Source organism: Pteropus alecto, unplaced genomic scaffold (genome assembly GCF_000325575.1).
Source record: "Pteropus alecto unplaced genomic scaffold, ASM32557v1 scaffold109, whole genome shotgun sequence".
NCBI classification, from domain to species: Eukaryota; Metazoa; Chordata; class Mammalia; order Chiroptera; family Pteropodidae; genus Pteropus; species Pteropus alecto.
Window position 1 is genome coordinate 8892994 of NW_006494608.1, and position 15627 is coordinate 8908620.

General features: G+C 39.6%; 1 protein-coding gene and 1 pseudogene across 3 annotated transcripts in view; both read right to left on the minus strand.

The window, feature by feature from the left end:
• Nucleotides 1–15627, minus strand: part of LHFPL3 (LHFPL tetraspan subfamily member 3) — a 530561-nt gene that overhangs the window by 70705 nt on the left and 444229 nt on the right. The gene's annotated exons all lie outside the window — the stretch shown is intronic.
• LOC112473629 lies at nucleotides 14646–14765 on the minus strand (annotated as a pseudogene).

Consider the following 15627-nt stretch of genomic DNA (forward strand, 5'->3'; position numbering starts at 1 on the left):
TATGATTGAGGTATGTAACATAAAACAAAAAAAATCAGAGGCAAAACTCACAAAAGCCAACCCAAATAAAGAAAACAGAAACACAAGGACAAGGGAGCAATGTAAACACCGTGCTACCAGAAAACAAAAGATAAAATGGCTATAAGAAGATCTCATATTTCAATAATCACCCTAAATGTAAATGGACTGAACTCACCAATAAAAAGGCAAAGAGTTGCAGAATGGATAAAAAAACAAAACCCAACCATATGCTGTCTCCAGGAGACACATCTCAGCTCTAAAGACAAATATAGACTCAAAGTGAAAGGGTGAGAAATGATATTTTAAGCAAATGGCATTCAGAGAAAAGCGGGAGTCGCTACTAATATCGGACTAATATCGGACTAATATCGGACTAATATCGGACTAATATCGGACTTGAAAATAAAAAAAGTAAAGAAATATACTAAGGGACACTTCATAATGATAAAGGGAATCATGCACCAAGAAGACATAACACTTATTAATATCCATGCTCCCAATCAGGGAGCCCCAAAATATATAAAGCAATTACTAACAGAACTAAAAGGAGAAACAGATCAAAACACTCTTGTAGTAGGGGACATAAATACTCCACTGTCAGATATGGATAGATCATCCAAACAGAAAATCAATAAGGAAATAACATTCTTAAATGACACATTAGACCAACTGGACATAATTAACATTTACAGAGCTTTTCATCCCAAAACAGCTGCTTATACATTCCTCTCTAGTGCACATAGATCTTTCTCAAGGACTGACCACATACCGGGACACAGAGACAGCCTCAACAAATATAAGAGGGTTGAAATCATACCAACCATATTCGCTGATCATAATGTTTTGAAGCTGGAGATCAACTGTAAAAAGAAAGTGGAAAGAACCACAAATGCATGGAAATTAAACAACAAGCTACTGAAGAATGACTCGGTTAGAGAAAAAATAAAAAGAGAGATCAAGAGATACATAGAAACAAGTGATAATGAAAGTACAACATATCAAAACTTTTGGGGCACGGCAAAAGCGGTCAAAGTTCCTATCATTACAGGCCTATCTCTAAAAACGAGAACAAGCCCAAATAAATAATGAACGCTTCATTTTAAAAAACTAGAAAAGGAAGAACAAATGAAGCCTAAAGTCAGCAGAAGAAAAGAAATAATTAAAAGTAGAGCAGAAATAAATGAAATTGAAAACAAAAAACAATAGAAAAAACACATACAACAAAGAGCTGGTTCTTAGAGAAGGTTAATAAAATTGACAAACCCCTTGCTAGACTCACTAAAGAAAAAAGAGAAAGGACACAAATAAATAAAATCAGGGATTAAAGAGGAGAAATTACAACTGACATTTCAGAAATGCAAAGATCCATACAAGAATACTATGAAAAAGTATATAACACCAAATTTAATAACCTAGAGGAAATGGACCAGTACTTAGAAAAATATAATCTTCCTAGGCTGAATTAAGAAGAACTGGAAAATCTAAATAGACCGATCAGCAGTATGGAAATTGAAACAATCATCAAAAACCTACTAAAAAGTAAAAGTCCAGGACCAGATGGCTTCATCAGTGAATTCTACCAAACATTCGAAGAAGATTTAATACCTATTCTCTTCAAACTCTTCCAAAAAATTGTGGAGGACGCAATGCTTCTCAACTCATTTTATGAGACCAATATTACTCTGATACCAAAATCTGGTAAGGATAACACAAAAAAAGAAAAGTACAGACTCTGATACCAAAATCTGGTAAGGATAACACAAAAAAAGAAAAGTGAGCTGTGGTATTAATATCTCTCATGAACACAGATGCAAAAATCCTAAATAAGATACTAGCGAACCGAATGCAGCAACATGGTTAAAAGATTATACACCACGATCAAGTGGACTTAATTCCAGAGGCATAGGGATGGTTCAACATACACAAATCGATTAATGTGATACACTAGAAAAATGAATTAAAAAATAAGAATCATGGTCATATCAATAGATGCAGAAAAAGTCTTCAACAAGATACAGCATCCATTTATGTTCAAAACACTTAACAAAATTGGTATAGAAGGAAAGTACCTTAACATAATAAAGTCCATATATGACAAAACCTCAGCCAACATTATACTTAATGGTGAAAAACTAAAAACTTTCCCTCTAAGATCAGGAACAAGGCAAGGCTGTCCACTATCGCCACTCTTATTCAATATAACATTGGAGGTCCTAGCGAGTGCAATCAGGCAAGAGAAAGATATAAAAGGCATCCAAATAGGAAACAAAGAAGTCATACTGTCACTATTTGTGATTCTCTAAATAGATTCTCTAAATAGAAAACCCTAAAGACTCCACAAGAACACTACTGGAAACAATAAGCAAATACAGTAAAGTTTCTGGATACAAAATCAGTGTTCAAAAATTCATAGCATTCCTATACTCCAATTATGACATGTCAGAAAAAGAAGTAGAAAAAATAATTCCTTTTGCAATTGCAACTGAGAGAATCAAATACCTAGGAATAAATTTACATAACACGTGAAGGACCTATATAATGAAAACTATAAGACCCTATTAAAAGAAATCGAAGAAGATGCAAAGAAATGAAAAGATATTCTGTGTTCTTGGATTGGAAGAATCAACATAGTTAAAATGACCTTATCACTAAAGAATTACACAGATTTAATGCAATCCCCATCAAAATCTCATTGGCATTTTTTAAAGAAATAGAACAAAAAATCATCAGATTCGTATGGAAGCACAAAAGACCTTGAATTGCCAAAGCCATTCTGTGATAAAGGAATGAGACTGGAGGCACCACTCTGCCCGACTTCAAATTATAGTACAAAGAGACAGTAATCAAAATGGCATGGTATTGGCAGAAAAACAGACACACAGACTAGTGGAACAGAATTGAGAGTCCAGAAGTAAACCCATGTTAATATGGGCAAATAATTTTCGATAAAAAAGCCAAAAATATACAGTGGAAAAGGAAAGCCTCTTCAATAAACTGGAAAGCCACCTGCAAAAGAATGAAACTAGACTGTTGTCTATCACCACACACCAAAATTAACTTAAAGACCTGAATATAAGACCTGAAAGAATAAAATGCTTAGAAGAAAACATAGGAACTAAAGTCAAGGACCTTGGACTTAAAGAGGATTTTATAAATTTGACCTCAAAGGCAAGGGAAATAAAAGCAAAAATAAATGAATGGGACTACATCAAACTAAAAAGCTTCTGCTCAGCAAAAGGAATCGTCAACAAGGTAAAGAGACAACCATCTCAATGGGAAAATATATTTGCAGGCATCACTTCTGATAAGGGCCTAATATCCAAAATATACAAAAACACGTATAGCTCAATAACAACAAAAAAACCCAAATGATCCAATCAAAAAATGGGCAGAGGACCTGAACAGACACTTCTTCCTAGAGGACATACCAATGGCCAACAAATATATGAAAAGATGCTCAACATTGCTAGGAATTAGGAAAATGCAAATCAAAACTCACACATGAGATACCATCTCACACCTGTTAGAATAGCTATAATCAACAGGACAAGTGATAACAAATGTTGGAGAAGATATGGAGAAAAAGGAACCCTCATACACTGCTAGTGGGACTGTAAATTGGTACAGCCACTATGGAAAACAGTATGGAAGTTCCTCAAAAAACTAAGAAGTGATCTGCCATATGATCCAGCTATCCCTCCAATGGGTATTTACCCCAAAGACTTGAAAACCGATATCCAAAAAGATATTAGCAGCATTATTCACAGTGACCAGGACATGGTAGCAACTGAAGTGTCCTACAATAGATAACTAGATAAAGAAGCTGTGGTACATATATACAATGGAATATTACTCAGCCATTAGAAGAGATGAAATACTGCCATTTGCAAAACATGGATGGACCTCGAGATAATCGTGCTAAGCGAAATAAACCAGACAGAAAAAGTTGAAAAATCACATGATATCACTTATATGTGGGATATAAACCTAAAAGCGACAAATGAACAGGACAAACAGAGACTCATGGTCATGGAGAATAGACTAGTGGTTGCCAGAGGGTAAGGGGGAGGGGTGAGATAGACGGAATAAAGAGGGTCGAATATGTGGTGACAGAAAGAAATCTAACTATGGGAGTTGAACACATAATGTAAATATATATATGCCTTACTGTTAAAATGTTCAGCTGAAACTTACCGATTTTTGTTAACCAATGTCACCATAAAAAAAAATAAAATTCCCCCAGATGGACTCTAATGACTTGCCAAGCCTCAGGACCAGTAAATTTTGAAGGACTTGGGCCAGGCAGTGCTGAGCTGGCTTTGATCTGATAGGCTGGAGGGAGGGTGGTGGAAGAGGGTCTGGGGATGGGTGGGCAAGGAGGCACCGACAAAGGGGTCAAAAAAAGGAATGTAGAAGAGCATCGAAGACAGATTTTGACTGTATAATTTTGCCCATGCCTGGCCTATATATGGAGAATGAGTATTTCACCTTATAAACAGTATAGTTCATGTAAAGTTATTCTCTGCAAGAACCATCAAAACAGAGTTTTAATATTATGGAATTAGGGGCAATGAATGAGCCTGAATTAACATGTATGCATTGTGATTCTGAAAGCTTCTTGAATTTGAACTCATTTGAATTTAGGAAAGAATTTCCTTAGTGTAAAAAATCTTCCTTTTAGGTGCTAAAATACTGTCAACAGAAACACACTCTTGAAAAATCTCTCCCATCTCTTTTTATATAAGTCAAATATTAATTAAAGAAAATAAATTAGGTTGCAATTATGTGCAATTGTGAATTGTAGTATTAAGAGGAAATGCTTTTCAGTACAGTTAATTGGCATCAATTGTGATTTGTCCAAATTAATTTAAGATCCAGAGTGAGGTTAATATTTTGAACATTAATATTTTACTAATAAAGAGAATTAAAGAAATGAGATTAGAGCAGCTGCCAGCTTTACGTGGATGGCATCTCTTGCAAGTCCTATCACATTTCTGGGCTCACCTTCTGTTTACCCCAACGTTAGCACCCATGTCAGTGAGGGAGGACCTGGGGCCAGTTTTCATTAGGGCTCTCCAAATGCTGGCCACCCCCTCCCTTGCTAGTGCCCCCACAGAAGCACTGTCAGACCTCACATTCTGAGGACTACTGGGACTAGGTTTGTAAAATGGGTTAACTAGAAGTCTTGCCAGGGGCCTTGCTCCCATTCTGAGATCCTCTACTCTGTGAAGGCAAACTGTGTGAGGGAGTTTGCTGTCAGTACCAGAAATTACTTTGGAAGTGTACAGAAAAATAAAATGTGTGTATGGGAGTATAAGAACACATTCATACATTGCTAAAAATCAAAAATTTTAAAATTAACATACTGATTTCGGATTTTTTTCTCAATAGGATCATCTGCCACTATTTTCCTTTCAAAATAGTCTTACAAACAGGAAAATAAGTTGAAGATGAAATGAACCTGACAGACATATTCATATATACAAACCATACCCACTTTGTCTTCTTTTGAAAAGTTTAAGCGGCCCAGTAGTTCAATCTGCACTGGCTAGTAAAAAGATTAAAATGCACTTGTCAAGTATTTGAAGCCCATTAGGCTGACTCTCAGTCAAATGCTGGTATTTGCTTCAGTCTCACATTCAACTAGAGACCCGGATCTCTCAGGATTGATACATCTATCCACTGTCTACAGGGTGCCTCCCCGTCCTCACTTCAGGGAGGAAAAGACTTCACAGTTGACAATCTTTCCTTCTCTTTAGAACATTTTGAGGGTGCTGTACATCCTTCATGCATGGCTGGCTGAGTCCTCCAGACACCCAATCCTAAATTCTGATTTGTTTGGATCTGCCTCTGGTGAGCCTCCCGGAGGAAGTCAGAGTTAATGGAAAACTTCCCAGAGTCTCTTTCCTCAGTGCAAAACTGGGCCTTTAGTCTTTGGTGAAGGTCCTGCTGTCACAGGCCATTTGCTTTAAGGATGGTAGAGTTTGGCTTCCCCACCTGGCTGAAACTTCTATGGAGTCAGTTTTGTGGACCTGCGACAGTACCCATGATGACATTAGCAGTTGACATGTATTTTGCCCTTGCCATGCATGAGACAGGCTCTGTGCCAAGAGCCTTCATATATTTTCACCTTTAATCCTTGTTTTGTGAGACAGATATCACTATTTCCATTTTACATAAGTACAGGTAGGCTTGGAAATGGTAAGTAGCTTGCTTGTGGTCACAAGGTTGGTATGTGGCAGAAGTACAATTTGCACTTGATCTATGTAATATGAAACTCCATGCTGTTAGTTTTTATCCTACGTTGCTTCTTGGTATTCAGTGCTGTCTCCTGCACAGAACTCTTCCACAGAGGGGGTTCTACAAATGTATGTTACTGAGTGAAGAAGAATAACAGCTAACAACTATATAGTGCTAACTTTATGTCAGGCAATAATGTAGGCACTTTATGAACATATATATCACCACAGTCCAAGAGGTAGGCACAATTATTATCCCCATTTTACTAACAGAGAAGGGGCAGTATGGAGAGGTTACAAAACCTGGCCGAGTTGCTATAGTTTGGCGGCTCCAGAGTCTGTGATCTTGAATAGTGACATATTATCCCTCTTGAATGAACATAAGCACATCCAAAGAGTGACAATGAGACGTTTGTTTTGTTTGTAGAGAAGTCCATTGGTGTAAAGGTGGGTTATCCTGGATAAGGAAACTACTCTTGGATGCTTTCCTGACCCCTGTAGGTCTACTTAGCTTCTCTTTCTGTGTTCCAAGAACAACTGATGCGTCATTGTTGGTTTTCTTGTCTATCTCTCTTTGGCATGTGGCAGGTGATTACCGATTAGCTAAGTGCAAAATTAGGTGAAAAATTAGCTAAGTGCAACCCCCATTCACCATTTTATGAATGGGCAAAAAATCAGCCAAGAAGGAAAAAGGGAAGTTAAGAAATTATTTTGGAAGTGAGAAGAATTGATAAAGGCTGGGAAAAAGGTGAAGATGAGATTGTGGGAAAAAGAATCAGACTGAAACTAAGAATAACATTAGTTAAAAAATAGAGATCCCCCACCCTTCCCAAGAAATGCATCTGTCTGCATCAGGATTAGACTTGCTCAGCAAACTATGAGAGACTTCCTCTCCTGGACTGCTTGCCTATTGTGAATGACAGATCCCAATTTTATGGAGTTCAGTGCCTGGTTCTCTCGGGGGTGAAATGGAGTCAGGAATATAGCAGAAGGAAGAAAAAAAGGGCCTTTGTAATCAGAGAGAACTGGGTTCAAATCCTGGCCCAGCCAGTGACTCACTATGTGAGCCAGTTACCTGATGCCTCTGAGCCTGTGTTGTTACCTCTCCAGTGAGGACAGTACATCCTACCCTTTAGGGTTATGTTAGAACTAAATGATGATAATTGAAGGAAGATGCTTAATATGCAGTAGGCATTTAGTAAATGTCTTTCTGGCCCTTCCATCCCAACCACAGGCTGCCCTGAGGCAGCTCAGGGTTTTTGCCACACAGATCTCAACTAAAGAGGAACTAAAACAAGACCCTAAAAACACAGCACTTGTATTTTGGATAGCTTTTGATGTCACTGAAACAGAGATTTTAACTGTGCTGCTTTATTTGTAATCGGTCAGTGACCACTGGTGTTGACAGATGCTCTTTAAAAATGGAGGCAGGACATGCAATTTTGTTTGGCCAGAATGAAATTCAATAAACCCATAAGAATAAGTCAAAATGTTCCAACCAGAAGATCAACCCCCTACCCATCATTTTTGCATTGTTCGCTTTATAGGATTTTGAGATGAAGAGAGACAAATCAAATGGAGGTCAAGGAAAACACAACATATGATCTGGAATCAATAACATAAAGCCATTTCTAGTCTTAATTTCTCTTAGGGGTGGTTCAAGGGCTCTAATTAGAAGAAACCCACTAAGCCAGATATGAAGGGCAATTAACAGAGCATCACTCTTGCCCTGTGTAATTGGGTTGTGCTATCTACTTCTGAGAAAGCATGTGCTTGTTGACAGATACCAAGTTTCTCAGCTATATAACATCTTTCCACACATGTTCTCCTGGGATTGGGCACTCTGAGCAGCTGAACTCTTCTCCCAGCTCTCATCCTGGCAGCTGTGTGTGTGTGTGTGTGTGTGTTTGTGTGTGTGTGTGTGTGTGTCTGTGTGTGCGTGCGCGTGCACACTTGAGTGTGTGTGAGAGAGAGAGAGACAGAGAGAGAGAGAGAGAGAGAGAGAGAGAGAGAGAGAGAGAGAGACAGAGACACAGAGACACAGAGACACAGAGACAGAGACAGGTTTACCTCTTTGACTGTCCTGTAATGAATTTTATCTATCTGGCTCTACCTACTTCCAGGCTGTTGTGAGGGTTAATGGGAGGTGTGGATAAAGCTCCTTGAAAAGTTGGCCCCAGGGTGCAGCAGGTCCAGATCTGTGTCCAGCTTCAAGCTCTGCAAGGACAAGGAGCAGTTGGACTAGGTACCCAGTCAGGGACCTGAGAACCAGGCAAAACCAGCAGCTCATACACAGGTAGCCAAGGAGCCCAGACCTGCCCTTCTCCAAACTGCAGAGGCCAAAGCATCATGTCTTTCGCTGCCTTGAGGGGATTGGCAGTGTGAGTCTGAGTGTCAGAGAAAGCTGGGACTGATGATAGCTAGAAAGCTCTATCAATGTGTGACCCTGGCCAATTGCTTATCATCTCAGAAACTCATTTTCTAATCTGATAATTAAAATAAGGATAATACAACCTATCTGAAAGGAGAATAGTGAAGATTAGAGGTAATGTTTTAAGGTGCCTGATGCCTAGAGGTGGCAATATAGCAGGAACTTTTCTACATTAGTTCCTTTTGAAGTTCACCCCTGAAATCCATTTTCATCTCACTTCACCTGCATTAGAGTTCGGGGATAGGGGATTCTAACTAGTTCTGGTATGTAACTCCTTGCAAAAGGCAAGTGGCCGGCTCTAGCTGGCAGGCTGTATGGCGTTTGGGGGAAGTTATATTTGAAGTTTATACTAGAAGGAGGTGAAACTGGGAGAGTATTTTCTATCCTCGAGTCAGTTTATATCCTTGTAGTTGCCAATAATTGAAAACAAATCTCTGGAAGGTGGTGGAAGAGGCACTGCAGTGTCATTTGCCAGAGTGAGTTCTAACCTGCTGCCTGTCAGAAGATGATGTCTCCATGAATGAGAAGTCACGATGCAGTCATAATAGATTGTCTGCTGGCCCCACCACCTGCTGACCTCTTCCCCAAAGCCCATGAATTCCCTCAGTCGGCAGCATCGGACCCTAGCACTCATTGCAGACCTTGATGGAGAGAATAACCTCCAGATATCTGCCAATCAAAAGCCTGCCTGAAAGAAATGCCACTTAGGGAAGCTCGTCTCAAAGAAAAGGCCTATCTCTCCTCTTCCCTCAGGTTCTCTAAAGTCTATCATTGACACTGTTAGAACACCAGGAAACTATGCCTGAACCATTACCTTAACTTCTCCTAGAATCACCTTCACTGAGAAGTACTTTAATGTTATGCCCTTATTTCAAGAAATAGCCAGTGAAAATATTCACTTTTATTAGCTATAAAACTGTTGTCAAGGACATTGTCCATTATGTCACTCAGTGTCTTACACAGAAGGAAGTTTCCTTCATAAGAAACCTATTATAGAGGTTTTTTTCTAACAACATTTCCCCTTTTCCATCAGAAAATAGTATGCTGCTTCTTTTCTGGTATACTAATGAGGATTGTATAACTTACTGATGCCAAGAAGCTCAGAATCCAGTTTGATGCTCAGCCACACAACTAGAGTAACTTTTATAATTAACATATTTACATTGTGCTCCATTCCTTGGCTCTGATTTTCCCTTTATCCTTTATTAATAATATGTGTATCTTTTGTATATTTATCCTTTATTAAAATAATATATATGTACATATACTATACACGCGTGCTCGCGCACACACACACACACATATGTATATATACTTTATTATAAGTGGAGTCAAATCCTTTTTTAGAGGCACAGTTTTCTGCCTGATGGATGATGATAATGTTTAAGATCCATTAGCTTACTCAAAGGGTTCATCTTCAAGTAACCTTTTTTGGCATCTCTATATCTGAGACACCTCACAAATCTAATGAATCTGGGTTATAGCTTTGGACCCTCTGTGATCTTTAAAAAGTCATTTAATCTCTTAAGCCTCAGTATAATACCACTAGCCTAGTTTACCTAATAAAGTGCTAGGGGATTAAATAAAAAAATGAATGCCCTTTGAATTGAGGCTCTTTGAAAAGATGTAAGAGTGGATAAAAAAATCTCCAATTTATAGTTTAGCATTGCTTGATGAGAATGGAACTGGGAGGAGTGAGAAAAAAGATTAAAGTTTATAAAGCACTTTGCTTGATATTTTCTGATGGCCCCCATGGACCTGTTCTTCACCCTTTTCCACCCAGCTCTATGCCCCAGACTGTATCAACTGGGCTCTTTTGCTCTCTGGCTTCAGTCCATAGGAACATTGGTAGGAGTCTGGAGGATGGAAAGAGAGAGAGGTTGGGGTGTTTTCTCTTCTAATCGGCCACAGGTTGGGTGGCAGTATTTTTCTACCGAAGGCCACAGTTACAGAGAGACAGCTGCACCTACATTTCTCGTCAGCATTTAGTAACCATCCCTTAGGTAAAGGCTCCCTCTGTTGCTACCATGGCGAGGCCTTGTCATCCTTCTTGGTTCTCCTCAGTCCTGACCACACTGCTGTAAATAGTCACTTCATTAAACTCTCTTAAATTACCCTGAATTAGGGCACCATCTGTTTCCTGTTGTGTACCCCCCACCCAGGGGCATAACCCTCACAAAATCTCCTTGAGGTAGACATGATTACTCGTTTCATAGATGAGAAAGAGATATGGTTAAATAATTTCCTAAGGTATATAAATTGTATCAAACCCAGCTAGGTATCAAACCCAGGTGAGTCTTATGCCCTTTCTGTCTGTCTTGTGTTCTCTTAGGGAGTGAAGTGTTTTTGACACTTCATTGGGACCTCCATCCAGCATAATGCTCGATGGTAGTGATGGTAGAGTCACCTTCTCTCATTCCAGATTTTAAAGGCAGGAGTTCCCGTTTCACAACTAAGAATAATATTTGCCCTTATTTTTTAATGGCGACCCTATAGTGAGTCAAGGAAGTTCTCCTGTATTCCAAGTTTTCTGAATTTAAAAATTTTCTTAAATCACTAAGTGCTTTTTATTTTTCCTGTAGCTATAAGAATGAACATTGGCTTTAAACCCTTAATGTGTTAGATGGAGAATTCAGTTCTAGGCAGGTACACATAATCAAGGATCTCTGTGGTGGCAGAGATTTGATGAGAAGAAGCTGGAATTTCCATCTCCATATCCACTGAACTTGGAATCCTTTCCAAGTTCTGCAGCTCTGAGTTGGAGAGTTGGTCTGGGTTGAATCAGTGTCCTGTAGTGCCTCCTACTGGTGCTGTGTAACATGGAGCTACAAAGGGCCTGTCTAATCTCTCTCCTGCTGGCAAGAACTTAGGACATGGCCATACAACCTGTTTTGGTACTTTCATGGCCCTAGTTGCCCCTTTTCCATTGCCCACCAAGTTTCCGATAGCCTTGTTTTGAGTATGTTTCTCAGAGCTGAAATCAGCACTGCAGGCCTCAATCAAGTACTGACGAATTGAGAAAGACACTCTCTTCCTTGCTCTATATATTCGTCTTTTACAGCCTAAAAGTCCATTAGCTTCTTCATAGTATTGCTGCCTGATAACCTTGCCACTTAACTAAGTGGCTTTCCTCTATGTAGCTCCTGATTTATGACCTTTCTGATGGTGTGGTTGGGTGTTTAGAATCAGTCAGGTCCTTACCTTGACCTTTGTTACATTTCTTCCTATTAGATTCAACCTGTCAAAATCGTTTGGATTCATACTGTTTTCCAGCTATACAATACTCCACATAGCTTTCTGTCCCTCGCAAATTTTATAAGTCATATCCCCATCTGAGTTGTTGAGAATGTCAGACAGGAAAGGGTTGAGGATCAAGCTCTTAGGTTTGCCTATATGAGGTGCTCGTAAGATAGTCTCGTTATGTCTATCATGCAAATAGAAATTTGGGTGAAAAATATCGACTGGATATTTAGATTTGGGAGTCATCAAAGTTTGGGAGTCAGCGAGAGGTAAAACAGTAGGAATGGATAACACGGAGAGAGATCATCGAGAGGAGCAAAAGACTAAGGCCAGAAACTTGGAAGGGGAGGAGGAGCTACAGATGGCAAAGAAAGGGAACTGCAAATATGGGGTGGGAAGGAGAGCCCAGGGTCATGAGGGCCAGGAGAAGAGACAGTGCCAAGGAGAAGAGAGTCAAGTAAGGTTGCGGAGAAGGCCCGAGAAAAAAGGTCATTTGGGATGTGTGTGGGGTATATGTGTGTGCGTGCACGCGTGTGTGTGTGTATCTGGGTGGTGGTGATGGAAGGGTTAGAAGCAAGATTAAATCCCAGTCCAGCTCTGAATGGGGGTATTGGTAATGCTTTTTTTCTTAAGCCATGTGATGAGAAAATAGTCATAATTTTTTTTTTCAAAAAGAACGAATAAGTAGCGTGAAAGTAGAAGTGTGAAGATTATTTTAAAAAATGAAATTGTAGTAGTAAAAAGGCAAGAGAAAGAGTAAAAGCTCATGATACAGACCAGAGGGTGAAGTTCACAATCCTGAGCATATGTATAGGATAATGGGAAGATGCCACTGGAGAGAAGGCACTTCATTGTGGAAAATCTCTGGAATGTAAACTGTAAACTCTGATAGACTGTAAATTCTGGAGGGGCAGAAAGAGAGGACCTTAAGAACTCAAGAGGCACAATAGCTAAAATGTGGAAGCAACTCAAGTGTCCACTGATGGATAAATAAATAAGCAAAATATTGTATATATATACAATGGAATATTATTCAGCCTTAAAGTTGGAAATTCTGACACATGCTCCAACAAGGATGAACCTTGAGGATATTACACTGAGTGATATAAGCCAGTTACGAAAAGACAAATACTGTATGATTCCACTTATATGAGATACTTAGAGAAGTCAAAATCATAGAGAAAGAAAGTGGAATGGTGGCTGCCAGGGGCTGGGGGCTGAGAGGAATGGGAAGTTATTTAAAAAAATCTTACGAGGAAAAGTAGTCTCTGGGACAAAAAAAAAAAAAAAAAAAGGATAGAGAGACAGAGATCAGGAAATTAAAAAAAGTAAAAAAAAAAAAAATTGAAGTGAATAAAAAGGAATTTGAAGTTGTAATGAGCTTTATCTCAGCAGCGGGGTCTGTTGGGGTCCACCGAAGGTGGAGGTATGTTGCAGGCTTGAGCAGAGGAGGAGGTCGGAGTCACTTCTGGAAAAGACGTGTGAGGGGCAAACAAGAAATGGATAAAAGCGGTGCCGAGTGGCATGGTGTGCTCAGCAGAGGTTATTCATATGAATGTGTAGCAGATGCATCACTACGTCTTGGGTCTTTCTCCAGCTATGCTCAGCTGCGTAGGAATAGAGGTAGAAAAAGCAGACAGGGTGTTGTTGGCGATCCTGGACTGAAAGTTCTCAAGGTGTGGGTGAGGGAAGCAACTTGGGGTGCTGACAAAATCTGAGAAGGGCATGGCAGGACACACTCTCTGTCTATATTTATGTTTGGGAGAGGGTCTCTGGGATAGTTTTGCTTTGGGAGAACAAAATGTGAGGGGACAGGGAGGCCTGTGGTTGTAGTTTGCTGTAAGATCTGAGCCTGCCCCAGATCCCCATCTCGCCCCTAGGAAGCCCCCATCATTACTGGAACACCTGACATGTAAAGGGGAACTGAGGAAAATTCTTAGAGATTGACTGGTTTGTGGTGAAAAAAATCTGCAGTGGTAGCTTTTAGGGCCAGTATAGAGTCTTCAAGACATTTCTATACAGTTTTCATATTGACAGTGAGATATTCTGGTTTGTATTCAGCTTTCATAGGAAGTAGCCTGGGACACAGCTAGAGTTGACTAGACTAGACTAGACTAGACTATTTTAACTAGACTTTAACTGCCTCAGAAGCTGCCATGTAGTAATGACTGCAAATCACGTGCCCTTTTTCTCTCCTGTGGAACCTTTGGCTATAAACCTTCCGGTTGCTCTTGTGCATGGCTTTGCTCTTTATTATTAGCGATTTCATTGAGGGGGCCAGTTTCTGGAGCCCAAGAAATTTTACCAGCATCCAGGCAAAGAGGAAAAAAACTGAGGTTAATACACTGAAAAGTGTTAAGAAATTACAGTTCTTGATTCTGCATGACAGTTCCAAATTTACTGCCCCCAGGAGTGATTGTGATTGAGTAAGAACAGAAAAACTGGCAGAGTTATCCTGACATCCCAATGATGCAAGGCAGTTGGAAATGCCTTCTGCTTGGATAATCTCAGAAAGATAGGCCAGGAAACCTGATGGCCTCAAGACTGCTCAAGGAATTTTGGGGTTCAGAGTTTTAATTTTGGACTTTCTATATGACTGATTATTAACTGGGAGCTTTTCTTTTTTTTAGGCGAGGCAACCCTTGATTGATCTCACAGATTGTAAGGACCTTGTCATCTTATAATCCCTTAATTTTTAACTTTAATTTTTTATTTTTTTACACCTACCTGGACTTCCTAGGTGGTCTCCCATCCAAGTACTAACCAGGCTCGACCCTGCTTAGCTTCCGAGATCAGATGGGATTGGGCTTGTTCAGGGTAGCATGGCCGTAGACACTGGAAGCTTTTTGAGGCACACATTTATTCACCTTGTATCCCCAGAGCTTGGCATATATGTGTGCTTCATGGATTTATATAGAATGAATCACTTCAGAATATAAATTAGGTGGCGACAGGATAGTACAAAATATTCACATTTGCAAACATGACCTCCCAATTTCTGCCTCATAGGGAAAGGACAACTGCTGTGACAGTTGGGATAGCATTGACTAAGAGTTTGTGTTTTGGCAGCAGATGCTGAAAGTGAATCCCTGCTCCACTGCTTACTGGTTGAATAGCCTCCCCAAGCTTCAGTGTCCTTATCTGTAAAATGAGGACAATATACTCAAATCTACTTCATAGATTATCGTGAGGACGAAATGAGATAACAGTCAAAGGCCCAGCATACAGCAAAATCACAATAATGCAAGGTCATGGGGAGTCTCTTAGCTATTATGACCTTTTCCCCTAATCCTCTCAAAGATTCACTTCTCATCCTCATGCAGCCCAAGTCTTTCCTAAGTATGCCAAACATGCAGGTGTCACTGCACATACAGAAGCTGTGAGGAGCAATCAACTTACGGAAGGTGGCACAGTGCCTAGGTCTTGCAAAGACTCAGTACATGCTTACTAAAAGAATGAATGTAGAAAGAAATTTGCTCTCAACCTCTGGGAGTTACAAAACATACAAATTAATCCTACTAAATAAGTGATTTAAAGATTTTCACCTGTGCAATAGAATTGCTTGATCCTTAGGTTTTGAAAATACAATGAGTCATCAAAATTAATAAAAATGTCTGATTGTCAAGTTGTATTACACAAGAGCCTCCTGGTTCACTCAAAAAATTCCCAGTCAGAATCGATAGTCCTGGAAAGAGT